The following is an 18369-nucleotide window of genomic DNA, read 5'->3' on the forward strand; positions in this document are numbered from 1 at the left end:
TTTAAATTTAATTTTTTTTATTGAAGTATAGTTAGTTTAAAATGTGTCAATTTCTGGGGTACAGCATAATGTTTCAGTCATACATATTTATTTTCAAATTCTTTGTTATTATAGGTTACTACAAGATATTGAATATAGTTCCCTCTGCTATACAGAAGAAACTTGTTGATCTATTTTATATACAGTAGTTAGTATCTACAAATCTCAAACTCCCAATTTATCCCTTCCCACCCCCTTCCCCCCGGTAACTATAAGTTTATTTTCTATGTCTGTGAATCTGTTTCTGTTTTGTAGATAAGTTCATTAGTGTCTTTTTTACTTCTTTCAGATTCCACATATGAGTGATTTCATGTGGTATTTTTCTTTCTCTCTCTCGGCTTACTTCACTTAGAATGATGATCTCCAGGTCCATCTATGTTGCTGCAAATGACATTATTTTATTTTATTTTTTATAGCTGAGTAGTATTTCATTGTATAAATATACCACAGCTTCTTTATCCATTCATCTGTCGATGGACATTTAGGTTGTTCCCATGTCTTGGCTATTGTGTATAGTGCTGCTATGAATATTGGGGTGCACGTACCCAAATTAGAGTACCCTCCAGATGTATGCCCAGGAGTGGGATTGCTGGATCATATGGTAAGTCTATTTTTAGTTTTTTGAGGAATCTCCATACTGTTTTCCATAATGGCTTCACCAAACTACATTCCTAACAACAGTGTAGGAAGGTGAACTGCTCCAATCTCGATGGCTTGGTCCTAGGCTGGTTACATATCTGCTGTCTCGGGTTTTCCCTTCACCATCTTGGAGATTACTTTAGCCTCTGTCTCATGTTTAATTCCCTGTTTATGGACCTCATGTCTTCCTCTTTCTTGATTTATTTGGCTTTTTTGATAGAACACATCTTCCAGCAGCTTTCTGAGAAAGGATAAATGGTGGTAAATATTTCAGAATTTCTGAAAATATCTTTATTCTGCTACCCTACTTGATTAGTGTTGGAGCTGGGTATAAAATTCTAGGTTGGAAATAATTTCCTCTCAGGAATGGAAGATATTTCTTCTTGGCCTTCATATTGCTAGTATTGCTGTTGACAGGTCAGATGCTATTCCAATTCCTGATTCTTTGTACGTAACTTTTAGGATCTTCACTTTGTCCTGCAGTGTTACGATTTCACAGTGATGAGCCTAGGTGTGGATCTATTTTTATCCACTGTGGCCAGCACCTGGTAGGTCTTTAACTCTGTTAATTTTAATGAACTATTGGATGATCCCCTGCCACCTGTTTTCTTTACCTTTTTCTGGAACTCCTACTCATCACATGATTGATGTCCTGGGCCAGTCCTCTAAATTTTTGACTATTTTTGTCTTATTTCTCTCTCTCTCGTTCGCTCTCTTTTTTCTTTTTTTTTAACCTTCAGGGATATTTTCTGAACTTCATTCTAAAACTTCTATTGTCATTTTTACTTCTCACTTTTAATTCTCTGAAGTTTTTCTTGTTTTTTTATGTAACATCTTATTCTTGCTTCATATGTAATAGTCCTCTGTTAAAGGTTTCAACTCCTTGCATTATTTTCTTCCAAGTTGTTGTATATTTGTTCCTTGATTTGGCCACTTTCTTTTCTTTAGAAGTCTTCCTCAGGTGTTGATAATCCTGGCTATCTGTTGGTATGTAACAGTAGGGTGCTACAAAGCTGACAGAAATTTCTGTGTGCAAAGCAAGGCTTTGAAACTCTGAGCTTCACAGTGGGGTGATCTGGCTAGGCCATTTCATAGGCAAATCCCTGTTATCAGTCTCTAGGACTTTTAAGCTGGCCAGATTCACCAAAGAGATCTCCTTCTCATTAGGAGGGCAAAAATTCTGCGGGGTTAACTTCAACATTCAGTGTGTTAGCTTTCACTTACTCCCCCTGTCTTCAGGACACGTTTTCCACCTTGACTTCTTGGTGTTACCCCATCCCACAGATCTTTTGTCTTATCCTTTTTAGGGAATACATTTCTAGTCTTCTGTCGGAGTAGTGGAGGAGATACGGGGGCAAAGGGAAGGGTCTTACTGCTTCTTAAGCTCAACCAATCCTCTGGATTTTAGCCCCATCATTACCTCCATTTCTAGAGGTAACTGGCACTGTCAATTCTTAGACCTATTGGGGATTCCATTCCTCTCAGCGTTTCCTACTTTCTTAGGTCTGCTAAGTCATTACCATTCCTCCCAGTGCTTTTCAGCTGCTAAAATGTTGTTATTGTTTCTCCTTTTCTCTTTGTTTACTTTTTGGTTTTTGTCTGATTCCTTAGTTGCCACTTTAGTGGAGTTTCTGGAGGAAGTGGAGGCAAATGTGTATCTAACCAACTATCTTTAACTGGAAGTTCACTGAGTAATCTGATGTATTTATTCTAAAAAAATAGAAGTAATGTTCTACAGAAAAAGCTTCCCTTGTGTGCCTCACATGTATAGAATCTAGGGTTTACTGTAAGTTGCTAAATTAAAAGGAAAATAATACCTTTGTCAGTTCTCTCCCATATCTGACCTGTGGGTTGAATCCTTAATTCATATCACTGCCATGTTGGCCAGGGGTCCCACAGAAATCCTGTGCCATTGGGCCTATATTAACAACACAGAGTCTCAGGAAGAATTTCAGCCCCTCATTTTGTCACTCCATTCTATTCACCTACAGCTGATTGCTGGGTAATAACAGAGAGACTACAAATAGGAGGAGAGACCCTAATTAGGGATGGAAGAGGAGGACCTGAAACTCTAAGAAATGCACTCCTTCCTCTCCCTTGTGGCATAGCCATGGGTTTGCCCCTCCAGCTGCCCTCTTTGACCTGTCCTTTCCCTGGTCACCTTTACAACTCCAGGACAGAAGGGAGAAGCATATAGGGCACTAGTCCACCAAGGACTGCCCAGTCTATGGGGTGAGGAGCTAGATTCCGCTGGGTCACTATTCTCAGAAGCCAAGTGGATAAATACATCCCTACAAGGAGGCAGTTTAATCTGCCTCCCATTTCCCTTATTTCCTTGGAAGGGGAAAAGGAAAAAGAAGATTTTAAAGTGTTTAAAGCTAAGAGCTCCCAACAAGGTCAATTCTTCATAGGAGAGATTACATGTTGGGCTTTCAATTATCTACTTACACACATGAATGAACACCCACACTGCCCTCAATGCTTTTATGTAGGGCAACACCTAGATGAATATCAGGCAAACCTGCAATGGGAGAGAATCCCCGAAGTGGGAATTGCATAGTCCCAAGAGGGTGTTCATGGAAGGAAGGAAGGGAAGACCCTTGGCTTGGCAGGCAGGCATAGGATGAAAGTCTGAATGAACAGACTGTATGTAGACTGGCCTCAGGATTGCCTATGTGTTGGCTTTTTAAAATACCACCTGGCTGTCTAGTAGCGTAAGCTCCACACCCTGGGCATTTGTCAATTACCTGCGTCTCAGCCATATCTCTGGCTCCCAAGATTACGGCTTCAGAGTCAAAGTTTGATTTATGATTTGGATTATTCACACAGAAACTTCTTGACGTTCCTCCTTGGGTGTGGAGTGTTGGCAAGAGCTCCCATCTAAAGGGGCCTTCCTGACCCTTTACCTTCCAGCTTGCTCCCATATTCAGAATTCAGCTTCCTATTACTCCATCTGCTGTAGCACTCAAGGGCTCGGGAACCAGAGGAATTCCTGGAGGTTCTAGGAAGCTGCTCAGGCTTAGATGTTGGTAACACTGCTTATTTCGGTTACTTGCACAAGTGCTGCGGCTTCATCCTGCTCTTGCTCTAAGCTTCTTTCAGGGTCAACACCATATCCTATGTGTGTCTTCATACGTAATTTTCAGTGAACTTTGCAGGCAGCTGCCTTTCTACATAGGATCATCTGCCGGAAATGCAGGAAACCACACAGGCCAGAAAGAAAAAGACACTTGAGGTATTGTTTGGAGAACACATGCAAGATGATAGAAACCACAACATCCTACACCTGTAGCAACATCTGCTACAGATGGGTCTGTGCTCTGCAGTGCATTTTAGACTTTGATGCAAATTACTTCTAAGAGACAAACTCGGGCTGCCTCTCTGCCAAGTTCCCTGCTGTAGCTGATTACTCCTGAAAGGCTGCATACATTACAATTTTACTACTTCTGGAGCAAAGAGAAGACTTCCTTTGCAAGGGTTTGCCCAACTCAAGCCAAGGTCATCAACTGAGGTTTCTGTCAGACAGTTTTGGCCCTAGAGATTCTGCTTGCTCTTTCAAAGCAAACAGGAAACCCAAACAAACTCTGTTAGGCTCCATGCCTAACAAAAAGCAGACCCAGCCAGTCACTCACTCACTCATTATTGTCCAAAAGTAGCACTTAACCACCTCAATATTAGTTCTACGAAAAGCACATTAGCTCTGAGTTTAACTCCCTCCTAATGGTGTTTTCTGAGACTGGGCGCAGGGCTCAGTGATTGACTCAAAGAACTTACTGTGCTGCAGGAAACTTTCCAAAGGACTGGGGCTTGAGCACTTTATCAAACAGATTTTTATCTTTATTAGTTTCCTATTTAAACCCAAGCTATAAACACCATAACCATTAACAGTTTCACTGTTCAGAATATATGAATGTTCTCAAAATTGATGACTATCTACAATTTGGGGCAAGATCCAAGACCATAAACTCTCGTGTGCTGTAAGAACCAGAAGGGCAGGGAGGCTGGGAGCAGCAGGCATGCTGCATGTTGTGACTGCCTCTTGAGAGGTATTTTTAAGATTAGGGACTCTTTGGGGATTTTTTTTTTCAGTTTTGTTTTATTCTGTATTGATTCTGGGTCCTTCTGCCTGAGCGAACTTCTAAACAGGGATACTGGAAAGTCTTGGCAAAAGAGACCCAGAATGTTTTTCTATTCATTTTGTCCCTGACTAACTTGAGTACCTTGAGCAAGTCTGTCTGATGGTTAGCTTTCTGAAATGGCACTTTTTCTATTTCTTTTACAGTGTTGTAATGAGGACCACATATGTCTCCTTGAAAAATACAAACTGATAAACAAATCTAAGGTCCCTTTTTGCCTTTAAAGTTGAGAAGTTTATTCAATTACCCAGTATATTAATTTATCTATCACTATCTTACCAAATTACCCCAAAGCTGGGTAGCTCAGCACCCCAAAGCTGAGCAGCTTAAAACAATAAACATTTATTCACAGTTCCTTTGGGTCAAGAATTCAGGAGTGACTTAGCTGTATGGTTCTGGCTTAAAGTCTTTAATGAGGTTGTAGTCGAGTGTTGGCAGGGTCACAGTCGTCTGAAGTTTGACTGGGACTGGAGGATGCACTTCCAAGATGGCTCATGCACATGGGTATTGTCAAGAGGTTTTGGTTTCTTGACACGTGGGCCTCTCCATAGGGCTTCTTCAGTGTGTGTGACATGGCAACTGGCTTCTCCCAGAGTGAGTGAGCCAAGAGAAACCAAGTCAGAAGCCGTGATGTCTTCTGTGACCTAGCCTTGGAAGTTGCATATTGTCAGGATATCAGACTGGTTACACAAGTCAGCCCTTTTCATTATGGGAGAGGACCACACAAAAGCATGACTATCAGGCAGTGAAGCTCACTGGGGGCCATCTTGAAGGCTGGTTACCACAAATCAGAACTATACTGACAAATAACTAAGTGAATTAAAAGTGGTTATTATTAAGTGCATATTTGAACTCAGCACATTCCAAACATTTTCCCGTCCTCTATCCACATCTGTCCTGAGCATAGACGCAGAGTTAAATACTTGACCTTAGTGTCAGAGACTGATTCATTCACCTACTTGTTTGAGCTTTTATGTCCTCATTTGCAAACTGGACATAATTCTCTACTCATTTCACAGGATTATGGTAGCTATTAACTGAAAGAACAGTACCTAAGTATGCAATCAATGATAGGTGTTTTTATTTCTTATTATTGCTTTCACTGTACAACTCGAGAGATGAGCTCAAGTGCCCAGAGTTTGCATTCTGGCACTCACATAACAAGAAGTCTGGATATTGCCTCGTTTCAGGTTTGCTGAATGTGATGGCTGCATGACACCATCAAGTACCCAGGTTCTTTTAATCTTTCTTGTCTACTATCCTTGATATCTAGATTTTCTCTTTGATAACTTCATTAAGTAACTGCTGCAGCTTGGATCATCATGTCCTCACACAACTACATACAAAGGCTGGGTAAAAGAGTGAGTCCTTTTCTTATACCCCTTTTTGAGGTAAATAAAATCTTCCCATATCCCTCGTAGACTGTTCCTGAGATTTATTGATCTGAGTTGTGTTACATGCCAATTTCTAAGCCAATCATTGGCAAGGGGTAGGGAATTATAACTTGTTGGCTTAGATTAATTAAGACTACTTGTGGGCTGTGCAAAGGCTTGGCTTCACAGAAGCACATGGCTAAGTGATGTCTTAAAAAATAGTATGAAACAAAGATGGGGGTGGCTGTTGAGTGGGTCAGCAGTGTCTGTTTCAGGGTATGAGGAAAATCTAAGAATTTTGAATGGTTGAAAGTGTCTTTATTCTGTCTGTACACTTGATGAATAGTTCAGTTGGATACAGAATTCTAGACTGGAAATGATTTTTCCTTAGAATTGTAATGGCATTGCTGTATTATCTTTTTACTTACAGTGTTATTTTTGAGAAGTTCAATGCCATTTTCACATTTGGTATGGGACCTGTTTTTCTTTCTGGAAGGGGTTTAAAGTTTCTAGTTATTCATGAGTTTCTAAAATTCTGTGATTGTGTCTTTTGGTGTCTTCTGTTAGTCTTTGTCCTAGGCTTTCAACTGACCTTTTCAGTCTGAGGACTTAGTAAGTTCTGGGAAATTTTCTTGTGCTATTTCTTTGAAAAGAATTTCCTCCTCTATTATCTCTGTACTTTCTTCCTGGAACTCAGTTTGAATGCAGGATTTCCTGTATTGATCTTGCAGTTTTTTTTTTTAATCTTTCCCCCTGTATTTTCCATCTGTCTTTTTGTTCTTTTCTGAAAGATTTCTTCAACTTCATATTGACTGTTTTACTGAATTTATTTCTGCTACCATTTTTTTTTTTTGGTGTGGGGGGTGGGAGGTAGTTTTATTTACTTAATTATTTTTTTTAATGGAGGTACTGGGGATTGAACCTAGGGCCTCGTGTATGCTAGGCATGCACTCTACCTCTTGAGCTATACCTTCCCCCTCTGCTAACATATTTTTAATTTTCAAAATTTCTTTCTTGTTGTCTTAAATGTTTCTTTTTTAGAACATCCTTTTTACATTTTATGGATGCAATACCTTCTCTCATCTCTCCAAGGATTTTGCGTGGAAGATTTTTATGTGTGTTTCTTTAAAAATTTCTCTAATTCCTCCCAGTTACTTTTATTTCCAATTTGGTTTTTGTCTTTTGTTAAAGATTTTCCTTAAAATATTTGGTGATTCTTCTTTACTTTTTCGTATTTAAGAGAAAAAAAGCACCACTTCACTATCTACCCATAAGATAAATTGTAATACCAGAGCAGACAGGAATGCCAAAGACATAATGATGTTACGATGTGATGCTCCAAGTGAAACTGAGAGCAGTCACTGCTAATGTTTATTAAGTGCACGTTATTTTACTTAACCCTCATAACTCTGTAATATATTATTACCATTCTCATTTAGCTGGTGAGGAAACTGAAGCATACAGGGCTATGTAACTTGTCCAAGGACATATAGCCAGAGAGTGGTGAACATGAGCTCTAAACCATGTACTGTACTACTTCTTAGTAGGTAAACCTTGTCCTTGGCATGGCCCACCTCCTCTCTCTCTCTCTCTGACCCACCTTCTGGTGTTCTTGCTCCCTGATTCCTTGGTACCCTCCTGGTACCCTCACTTTGTATTGATACCCATCCCTATTATTATTCAAAATCCTCTGCCCTCCCATGTTTCTTCTCCTTTCCCTCACTCCCTTTCTCCTCTTCCAATCAAAATTTCAGTTTCTTCAGTGGTACTATCTCAATTTGGGGTCAGAAGAAAAATCACTCTATTGACATAACTTAGAATGAAGCAGGAATGAATGATGAGGAAAGAGTTAGAGAGGACTGTATTAGTTCTAACTAGTTGTGGAGTCAACAGAGGTAGCATTTCTTGATCTGCGCTGTGAGACAAAAGAGACAGTTGGTCTTGGTCATTACTCTGAAGGGGTTAAAGTTTTAGTTAAGGAGATAATTTACTGAAAAAGCTGATTATAGCACAAAGTTTACTTGTGTCCACTCTGTGAGATACTGAGCACCTTTAATGTTACTGACTACTTCACACCATAAAGGCAACTTGACCTTCCAAGTACACTGAGATTTCAGAGGAAGATGTGGACTCAGGGAAGCCAGGTTTGCAAGTGTTAGCGCCCATGGGATGCAGGAGAGGCGTGTGTAGAATCTAGACAAGGGAAACTGATGAGCAAGTGTGTGGGCAGGGTCGTGAGAGGTGACCTCGTGCTAGCCTCACTTAGGTCACGGAAAGAAAAGGGGTCTGTGGCAGGGCCCTCCACTTCTGAAAGGCAGTGCTCTCTGAAGCAAGGATAAGGAAGATGCAGGAGTGATACAGGATTCAGAGTCAACAGTCACACCAGTGGCTCCCAACCTTGGTTCTCAACAGCAAACAAAGCTGCAGGGAAAGAGGGCTTCTTCAGAACATGGCTCTCCTGACCTTTTGGGTCTTTTTTAGATGAAAGTGCTTTCTTTTAACATATTTGAAAAACCTAGAAGGAATAAGATAAATCAATGCCTTAAGCTTTATCGGCTTCAAATTTAATCATTTTTTTTCTTGAACCGAATTCCTCACAGTGTTTAAAGAGCAGTAAGAGAGCAGAGCTGTCAGCACAGGGAGCCAGTCTTCCAGACCTCAGGATGAACTAGCCCATAGACTTCTATTCAATACGAACAAATCCCTTTTTTAATTTTATCTTTGGCTTTCAAAACCGAGCAGCCAGCAGCAGGTTGAAAATGCCTCCTCTGAGTCAGCCTTCCAGACCCTTGCTCTTGAAAGAGGTGGTTCCTTCTCCCCTGGGCACGTACTCGAGTCCCACGCCCTTCGTTATCAGGAGGACTGATTCCCGGGCCCCCAAAGCCCCGCAGCCTAGGGCGCCGCAAAGACACCCAGGGGTCGCCGAGCCACAACGCAACGACCCGTGTCGAGCACGCTTGGACTGTGCTGCTGGGCTGTTAACTTGTTGGGAGAAAGCAGGACAGACGTTTCTCACAGACTAGCAGGTTTCCCCGGGTGGGCCTGCTCCCTCGGGGACAGCGAGAGACAGCGCGTGGGGAGCTGAGGGCGGCTCCGCGCGGGCCTCGACGTCCCCGGCGACCAGGACGCCAGGCGGCCTCTGCACCCGTGCGGGTACCTCCGAGCGGCCCCGGGCTCATTTTCCACTCGGCTGCTTCCCGGCCGAGTTGTAAACCCAACCTGACGTGGGCTCATTAATTTGGCAGCGACTGGAAGGCTGGGCCAGAGCGGCGCACCCGGGAGGCCTTTGTGCGCCCGGGGTCAGGTCAGAGGGCAACCGAAACACGGCTGAACCCTGCACGCGGCTCCCGGGCGCGGGGCGGCGCGGCCCGAGCCTCTTCCTCCCGCTCGGCGGCCCCGCCAGCGCGGCTTCCGGAGCCCGGGAGCGCGGTGACCCGGGCCCTGCGCAGCGCCCAGCCGGAGCTTGGAGCCCGCGCGCCCCGCCCGGCCTCTCTCCCCGACCCCCGCCCGGGAATCAGCCGGCGAGGGGCTCAGCTGGGCTGGACCGGCTGTCTCCGAGGCCTCCCGCCTTGGAGATTCAGTCCCCGGGGCTCAGGCCCGGCCCTGCCCGCCGCCTCCCCTGAGTCTCCGCGACCCGTACCAGCCCCGAGGCGTCGGACCGGCCTGAAGCGCAGGTTCGCCGCGGGGCCCGGGGAGCGGCCCGGCTGCGGTGCGGCCCTCTGGCCCGAGCCCGCCCTGAGCCGGCCCTCTGCCCCGCAGCTCTGCGGCCGGGTCCTGAGGCCTCTCGGGATTTTCCTGGGCTATTTCGGCCCTGCGCCCGCGAGGCCGGGCTCCGTGCTCCTCATACATGTGATGCAGCCCTGACCTAGTCGGTCAGCGTCGAAGGCAGCCTCACCGTCCTCAGTTTTCTCGCTCCGCCGGGCCGCGGCGAGCGTCTGGAAAGAGGGACGCGCACCTCGAGGGCGGGTATCGCCTGCCGGAGTTTCCCTTCTCCAGTTTTGTTGACCTGCGGGTTCAGACTTCGAAGCCCGGATCCCCAACCCAAACGGTTCTGTCCTTCACAAAGGCCTGAAGCCCGGCGTCGGGGACCTGGCGAGGGGCGAGGGCGAGGGCTGGCGGGGTGGGGGTGGTGGTCTGCTTTTTACAAGTGGCTCTGGCACAGATTGATTTTAGCAAGTTTCGCAAAAACAGAGCGGCTTCTTTCTCTGCCTTTAGGTGACTTCTGTGACATTTAGCAGCAAAGAAAACTATTTCCTCTGCCATTCAGAGCTAACCACGTGTAATTGGCCCAGAAGTCTGTTGTATTTTGGGAAACTGTTTGCGATATCCCATCTGTTTTCATCTCGCGGTTCAAACGAGTCTGTGTTTACCCTTCTGTCGGGGAAATTGGTTTACATGCGCAGCAATTTCAGTGCGACACCGAAATATTCCCTTGAACTAACGCTACGGGTCGGACAGACTTTGTACTGCTAATAACCCTCCATTACGTCTGTCAGGAGCCATTTACACAATCTCTTGGTCGGTCCCATAAAGGAAGTTAAGATCCTAGGTTTGTCCTATTTGAAAATCGATTGGTCTCTGGCCATGGCCAGAGACGCAGACGCACGGGTCAGAGGAGGTGGCCGGGCGGCCTGGGAGCAATTGGACCGGAGAGGGCAAAACCCGATGCGTTCTGGCTTCTACGGAGTGGGCTAGGCTAGGCTGACACTGAATGACCCCCAGCAGCTCCCTCCTTCCGCCCAGCAGGCGCGTTTGCGTCTCCCCCCCCCCCCCACCCCGCTCCGCAATCCGGGGCTGCGGGCGGATTGACACATTGCGAAACTGCCGTGAAGTAGTGCGAGGCAGGGGCGGATGGGTCTCTGACCGCGAACGTTTCGCAGGTTGAAGATGCAAGGCGCAAGCGGCGCAGGAGCCTTCTGGCCCTTTCGGGAGACGCGAAATGACGTAGAGAGACGGTTCGGTGCTCCCAGGAGGGACAAGTCTCCTTTCCAGGGCTGGGGCCGAGGAAAGGGACCCGGTCAGTGGAGCGTGAAGCGCTGGCCTGCAGCGGTGCCGGTGGGTGGCGGTCTCGTTTTGGCCCGCGGGCAATCGCGAGGTGGCTGCCTACGCGGCTCCGCATGCTGGGGAGTGTGTGCTGGAGCCTCGCCCCAGCTGTCCTGGGGCTGAGTAATCGGAGAAATTGCTCTGAAAGAGCGTCAGCTGCCCTGGCTGAGAGGCCCATAATCAGTCCCTGGCATGTGTGCAAATGCTGATTTTGCGGGTGTTACTTAATCCACGCCAGCGGTGAAAAGCCTCAGGTTGGTGGCAGGCTCACCTCCCACTGCCAGGCTTCTTCCTGGTCTGGTTTGCGAAGCAGACTTTGCGCCCAGGATGGGGTGAGGTCACCGGTGAGGATGTGCGTCTAATGTTGGGGATTCTTTGGCCCAAGGATTGAGGGACTGACAAAAGAATGCGAAAATGATGCTGTTGACAGTCACGTCTGCTGCTTTAATTCGGGCTGTTGTCCCAGTGTCCTGGTAGAAATTAGCCATTTCCTCTGTATCCCATGCAAACTTACTCTTTCAAGGAGAGGAATAGTTGGTAGAGGAAAAAAAACATAATGATTTACACACAGTACAAAATGTGAACAAGGCTGGTTTGGTGAAGATGCAAAGGGAGCAATATTTAGTTGTTCATTCAAAATTGTGTGTGGAAGGCCATGAAGGTCAGTAAAGGACTCCTCTACATAGGAAGCACCAAATTTTAGTTGTAGTGGTTAAAGTGACCTTTGCCAACTCCATGAGCATGCGGGCCTGCTCCTGGGCAAACACAGGAAAGCGAAGACGTAAGACCAGAACCCATGTCCCCACAGAGTGTCCCTGTTTTTCAAAGCTGGAAGGAGAAGATTCCCACGTAACCCCTCATGATGACCACCCTCAGTTCCCTCCATCACCCTCAATTTATTTCATTTGACATTATTATTATACTGGTAATGAGTAATTTTATAAAGCAAAACGTTCTGGGGGAAAAAGGAGTGAAAATTCCAACCTGCCTCACCCCTTACATTTGAAAAAGCAAATAATCCTTTCACTTACCAACCCCGACCCCAACCAAGGAATGAGATTAAATTTACATAACTACTTGACTAGAGGTCTGAATTATAAGGGACAATCTATCTTTTCAGATCCTTGAGCATTTTATTTTATAGCATTTCCAGTACTTTCTACTAATAACAAATCCACAGAGGATGTGAAAGGATCCCAGTTGGAGAAGCTAGTGTTAAATCATTAGTGAAGACAAATTGGAAGGTTTGTGCTGAAAAGCAATGATTTTAAGATTAAGATTGTACTTTTTATTCATGATCAGCATAGCCACAAAGTGAAGAAAGAAAGACAAAAGAATTTTCCCGGAGCATATAGCATTCACATATCAGGGCCACTGTAAAAACAGGGTTTTAGTTTAACAGAGTTTCTTAGTGGAGGCTGGCTTTGACTTTCTCATTGTCATTCCTGACGTTTGCTTTCTTTTGTCTGTCTTACCCATCTTGTACCACTGACAAAAACTTACACCAAAGAGGCTCCTCACACAGCTGGTTTTTGAGAGACAGTGATTTGCTTAGCATTGTACTAGTAATCATTGAGGGTGTAAAAGAAACATGTCTTTCCTGCCCCTTCAGAGCCTAATTTGCTTGGGGAGAAATGACTTAGAAAATTTAGCATTTTCTTCTGAGTTAAGGAGTAGGACGGACCTACACAGTATTAATGAGGGAACAGAATAAGGATGGCAGCATGGTTAGAGCACAGGTCCCAGGCCTCTGTTCTAGGTCACCCAAGTGGTCTTCAGGTCATGTGGGAGAGAAAACTAGATGAGATCGGGAAGCCAGCAGCCAGATGGGGCTCTGTTCAGCTTTGTGCTTCTTTTCCTGACCCTTCTGCCCCTGTGGTGGGCACCGGAAACAGCTGAAGGGCAAATCTGGAATTCATGGTGTGTCTGCATGTGTGAGGTGGGGAGGGAAGGGCCAAACACAGCATCTGACCATTCTCTACCTGTGGGGAGGTTAGGGAGGTTAGTTCGCTCCTTTTTCTGGTGTTGACCCAGAACTACTTGCTTTGCTGTTTGCATCCATATGATGCCCATTTTAATCTCAGGAAAATAAAGTAACTGGATTATGAGGAAAAGAATCATGTGGCTTTTTTCCTGCTAGGATCTCAGCAGCTGTTCTAGGACAAACATGACCCAACAAGACTGCCACCGTCACAGGATGAATCTAAAGGACTTAATTGCCTGTGAGTAATTTACATAAAGTACTTGAAATTTGGTATGTGATTAGAAAGAATAACCACAGTGGCATACCGGCTGCATTTCTAATCATTTTGGAGACCATTTTTACCTGGTTGGTGTTTAAAAGCAAAATAATTCCTTCTGCTTGAGAAAAATGCTTGATTCTGTTCCTCCACATGCATTTATTTGGCAGAGTTAAAAACAAATCCGGATATAGTTGCTGTTTTGATTCTACCCACTCTCTCCCCACTGCCACCTCCCACCAAAACATACACTTTTGTCTGGTTTGATTTTTTCAGACCACACACAGAGAGAACTGAATGTTCCATGCATGATAGTAGTCTTATCGGTTCTACAGTTGGCAGAAGACTTGATCTTTGACTACCTGCCTCTTCATGATACTATCTGTTGGAAGAGGTGTCCCCTTCCCTTAATCATATAGAATGTGGCAGGATGCTCTCATGGCCCATCTGCTGTGTCATTTAAAACATAGCTAGTTTAAGCCCAATTGGTCTGAAACTTGCTTTCTTCAGATCTTGTCTGAAGTCTGTAGTCATAATAGGCTATAATGAGCCTATGCTGTTGGCTCTCCCCAGCCCCTGTGCCAGTAGATGGGGGCTCAGGGCACAGCACCACTGTCAGGGCAGCCTGAAAGAGCTGGGAGGAGCCCTGTGGGTGAGATACCACCTGGCACCTCCACATTCACCCCCTGTTGTCCCCTCCCTATCTAAAGGCCGCAAGCCCTGCCTGCCCTGAAAATACCTGAAACAAAATACACATTTAAAAACTTCTGTCAACCTGTAAATAGTTGAATTTTTCCCATGAGTGCAATGATTAACTACTTAATTTTGATTTCCTCCATGAATGTATTCATGTGTTCATTGAAATCTTGGCCAGCACACAGAGCATTTGACAATCAGTTTCTTCTCCTTTGGAAAACCACCTATGTGAGTTTTCAGGGATGACCATGGAGATTAGGGTTCAGCTTCTCTGCAATCAGTGAAGCCCTGAGTAGTGGAGGTCATGTTCCTGGCAGAGCAGGGGATGGGGTAGGTGGAGGCAGTGGATGGGGAGAGGGAGGAAGGTTGGCAGAAAATTCAGAAATTCTAGTTTTTGATGTTTCTTACAGGTTCTGACTATGAGATCTTATGCTGGTAGGCCTTCAGAAATTGTAAAGATCGTAGATATCGAATGAGAAAGAACAAAATACAACTTTTTTTTTGAAAAAAGTAACTCAAAAAAAAAGTCATGCATGTTTTGATACTAGTAAAATAACCAATGATTATACATAAATATTATAGTTATTCCTAATGCATATATGCTTAATTTTTTCCATCTTTATTTCTACCATCTAGATACACAAATAGAATATAAAATCAAAGCCAGCATTTCCATTTATCATATTCATTTATGCCTATTTTTTTTCCTTAAAATGTATAGAATTTTTATTCTGTGGATTTCTTTTTGGGCATGAAACTCACTTTTCCTTCTGAAAAACACTTTCATTTGTTTCTTTAGCCAAGTTAGCTTTGCACATTTTATTAACAGCACTTTTATACATTTATTTATTTTGTGATTTATAAAAATGTCCTCATCATTTTAATAGTCACCCCTGGGTTCATGGGCAATGGTTTAGAAAACTTCCAAAATATGGTAATACCACTATAGCAAAACACCATTACAGCAACAAAAAACACAAACCCACTGAACACGAGCCCAGAACAACATTCCTCCAACTATCTGGGGAAAATAAACCAAAAAGAGCTATCTTTCATCATGCCTGAAAGGTCAGCTACCCAGGGCTCTCAGGAGAACAAGAGGAATGGCATTTTACAGAGAAGGGCCCCTGATGGAAGACCCTCTGCCTCCAGCTCCCTAGAAATGCACTGCAGGGTGGGGTGTGGGGACTGAGCTCATTTGAGAAGCGAGATCACGGGAATGAAGCGACATAGAGCCTGTCCCACCTCCTGTGGACATCTGGGGCTGCCTGGATGAATGTCCATTTGAGCTGATAACCACTCTTGTCCCATAAGCTGAGGGCAGAGCCCCCCCTTTTTTTTTTTCAGTTGTTGTTATTTGTAAAGGGCTGAAGGAAGGATTGCTGTTTTGTGTTGCAGCCTCATGATAGAGATACAGATTCTGAGTCCCAGCTGTGATTTTTACAAGATGTGTGATCTTGGGTAAGTCACAGAACTTTTCTTGAATCTTAACAACTTCTTTTAGTATTAGAGAAAATAATGGCTGCTTCACAGAGTTGATAAGAGAATTAAATGAGACAACCATGTGACAGCACTGATGTCATCCATTGGAAGTGCTCTGTGCACGACTATACCGCTACCTGGAGTTTTTCTTGAGTCTAAATCAGCAGAAAGAATTGCCTGGACTCTCTCTCTCTGTCTTTACTTGGGCACACACAGCCTTCACCATTATGAGTCGGATCTCAGCAGATGCCTGAAGCACCCAGAGAAGGGAAAGGTAGCTGGTCCGAGGTCGGGGGGGCCATGTTGTACCACATCTGACAGCACTGGGCGTGCAAATTAAAACTGAGTTACTTGGGAGTGCAACTGGGGTTCTGGCAGAGCCTGAAGTGAGAGAAAGTGCAATGGGGCAGGAGAAAAGATAGAGGGGACATGAGTATGCTCCGTTAACTTTCGCCAGCCACGTAGAGAGGCAGCCTGGAGTGGTGCTTATAAGCACGGACTCTGGAGCCTGCCCGCCCAAGCTCTTCTTACCAGCAACACGTGCTGACGTCTCAGTGCTCAAGGGCCACAATCTGCAGAATAGGGAGAATGATCGTACCTGCTTGCAGCATTGCAGCGGGGACTCAGTGGGCGACTGCAAGCAAAAGGCTTAGAACAGTGCTTAGCATCAAGCTAATGCGCACGACTTTGAGGGAGCTGCTTGGGTCTATGTCCACCCCTCACTGACTGGATGACTTTGGGAAGTTTCTGCACCTCTGTGCCTCAGTTTCCTCATCTGTAAAATGGGGCTGGTAATACTTCCCAGGGTTGAGGGTTGTCATGATTGAATTCGTTAATGAATGTCAAGTATTTAAAGCAATGTCTGGCAGGTAGCACTTATTTGCTGATATTATTGTTGTTGTTTTTAATCTTGTTTTTTTGCAGGCTTGGTGCCCCTGCCCTTTCCCTCCAGCTCAATAGATGTAGTTTATCCCACAGCCAACCTAAATGAGAAGACTGTGCATCCACCTGGAGATTTTTCCATGACTCCCACTTTCCCCCTGGACATACCAATGTCATCCTAAGAGGGCTCTTAACAACCTTCTAGAGGGAGACACATCCACCCCTCCCAGCAGGCTATCCTGCCCCACACCCTTACTCTACCTTTGCACATAGTCTCCATTTTTCACTTGTGATTTTTTCACCACTTTCAGCTCTTCTACTTGTGTTTTTCCTCTTCCTACTGATTCTTGAGTGTGACCAAGGGTTCTTCTGAATCCTGTAGACCCTTAGGGGATCTTGCATTGATTGGGCCAGGGCTGCTATAGGTCAGGGTGAATAGGTGGGTGGATGTACTTGGTAAACTGTTCTTGATTTCTGATTTTTATAAAATCAACAAGAAATGAAAAAGAGACCATCAGAAAAATTAAGTGCCCTGTTGGTTCCTAGTTAATCCAATAATCTCATTCTTCATGCTACTGTAGATCCAAAATGATACCACCATTATTTGAAGAAATGGAGAGTAAATATTAACACCTTTCCAAAACATTGCAGGACTCTGCAGTTTCCTCTAAAACCTCCTTTCCACTTGAGGGTGGACTTGAGCTCAACAGACAGAGGAACATCGTGGAGCACGCCCCCTCCGCTAGCAGGCTGAGACTCATAGGCCCTTGGCTTATGGCATCCCTTCACAATGGACATGGCAGAATGCGTTGGACATGCCTTCTTACACTGAGCTCCGAATCTCCAGATTGTGAGTAGTTGAATTCATACCCTCCAAGTAGCTTTGCTATTGACATTTATTAGCCTAGAGTGTTGCTGCCAACACAAGTTTTGAGTAGATTGCGGTATAAACAGATTTCCTCTTTACACGTTCTAATCAGCGCGGAAGAACTGTTTTTATTGAAACCGTATCTCAGCCTAAGTCTCTCCACACGTGTAGGCACACATGTACAGAGTTTAAATTATATTTATGCTTGGTAAATGTTCTAATTACGGGGCTGCATGTGTTCAGAGAGGAAAATTAAATCAGCGAACAGGGGAGGCCAGGATGCCCTTCCGTTCTGGTTTGGATTCTTTATGGTTTTAGGCTTTGAGAAATCAATGCTGTGAAATGGTGGGTGACAATCCAGGCAGACGTTTGACTCCTGGCTGATTTACAATGTTATCTACAGATTTTCTTTTTCTCTTGATGAGGTAAAGTTTGAGTCCTTAGTGTCTGCTTCATCCTAACATATCACAGAGCAGTTTCCATCAAGCTGCTCTTCTGGACAATGTCTTGGGCCTCATTTTCCATGTTAGAACACGTCAAATGGTAAAATAGAAAAGGATGTAGTTGACATTGTGCCCATCAGCCCAGTGCCGTGCTGCTGTCAAAATGATGACAAGGAGTAGGTTACTAGTCACCAAGCAGTGCCCAGGCTTCTTTGAAACTCACCTAAGGAGGGGTTTTGACATCTTCCCCAGAGCCAGTGAAAAATGCAGTCCTGGCTGCAAGCAGACAAATGGGTTCTAAAGGGATTTGAAAGAAGCTGCTGCTGCTGTTACACAGTCAGCTCAAGGAGGCTGTCGTTTGCAAAAATGGACAAAACACGCCCTCCAAGGATCTGTAGAACATGATCCAGCCAGGTGTACCTGACCACAGTAATTCTGCTGCTGCAGACAAAATGCTTTCCTGGTGTGGGCTTGAGCTGACAGACTATTGAGGGAAATTTTTGTCTCGCCCACACTCCCAGATTATTC

At 44.7% G+C, this 18369-nt stretch overlaps 1 long non-coding RNA gene across 1 annotated transcript; it reads left to right on the forward strand.

Moving 5' to 3' along the window:
• The first annotated feature begins 13369 nt into the window (after positions 1–13369).
• Positions 13370–17374, forward strand: LOC140689708 (uncharacterized). Its single transcript, XR_012064767.1, has 3 exons — positions 13370–13452; positions 15565–15627; positions 17182–17374. It is a non-coding gene; the product is annotated as an uncharacterized lncRNA (long non-coding RNA).
• Positions 17375–18369: the final 995 nt, after the last annotated feature.

Source organism: Vicugna pacos, chromosome 3, assembly GCF_048564905.1.
Source record: "Vicugna pacos chromosome 3, VicPac4, whole genome shotgun sequence".
Lineage (NCBI taxonomy): Eukaryota > Metazoa > Chordata > Mammalia > Artiodactyla > Camelidae > Vicugna > Vicugna pacos.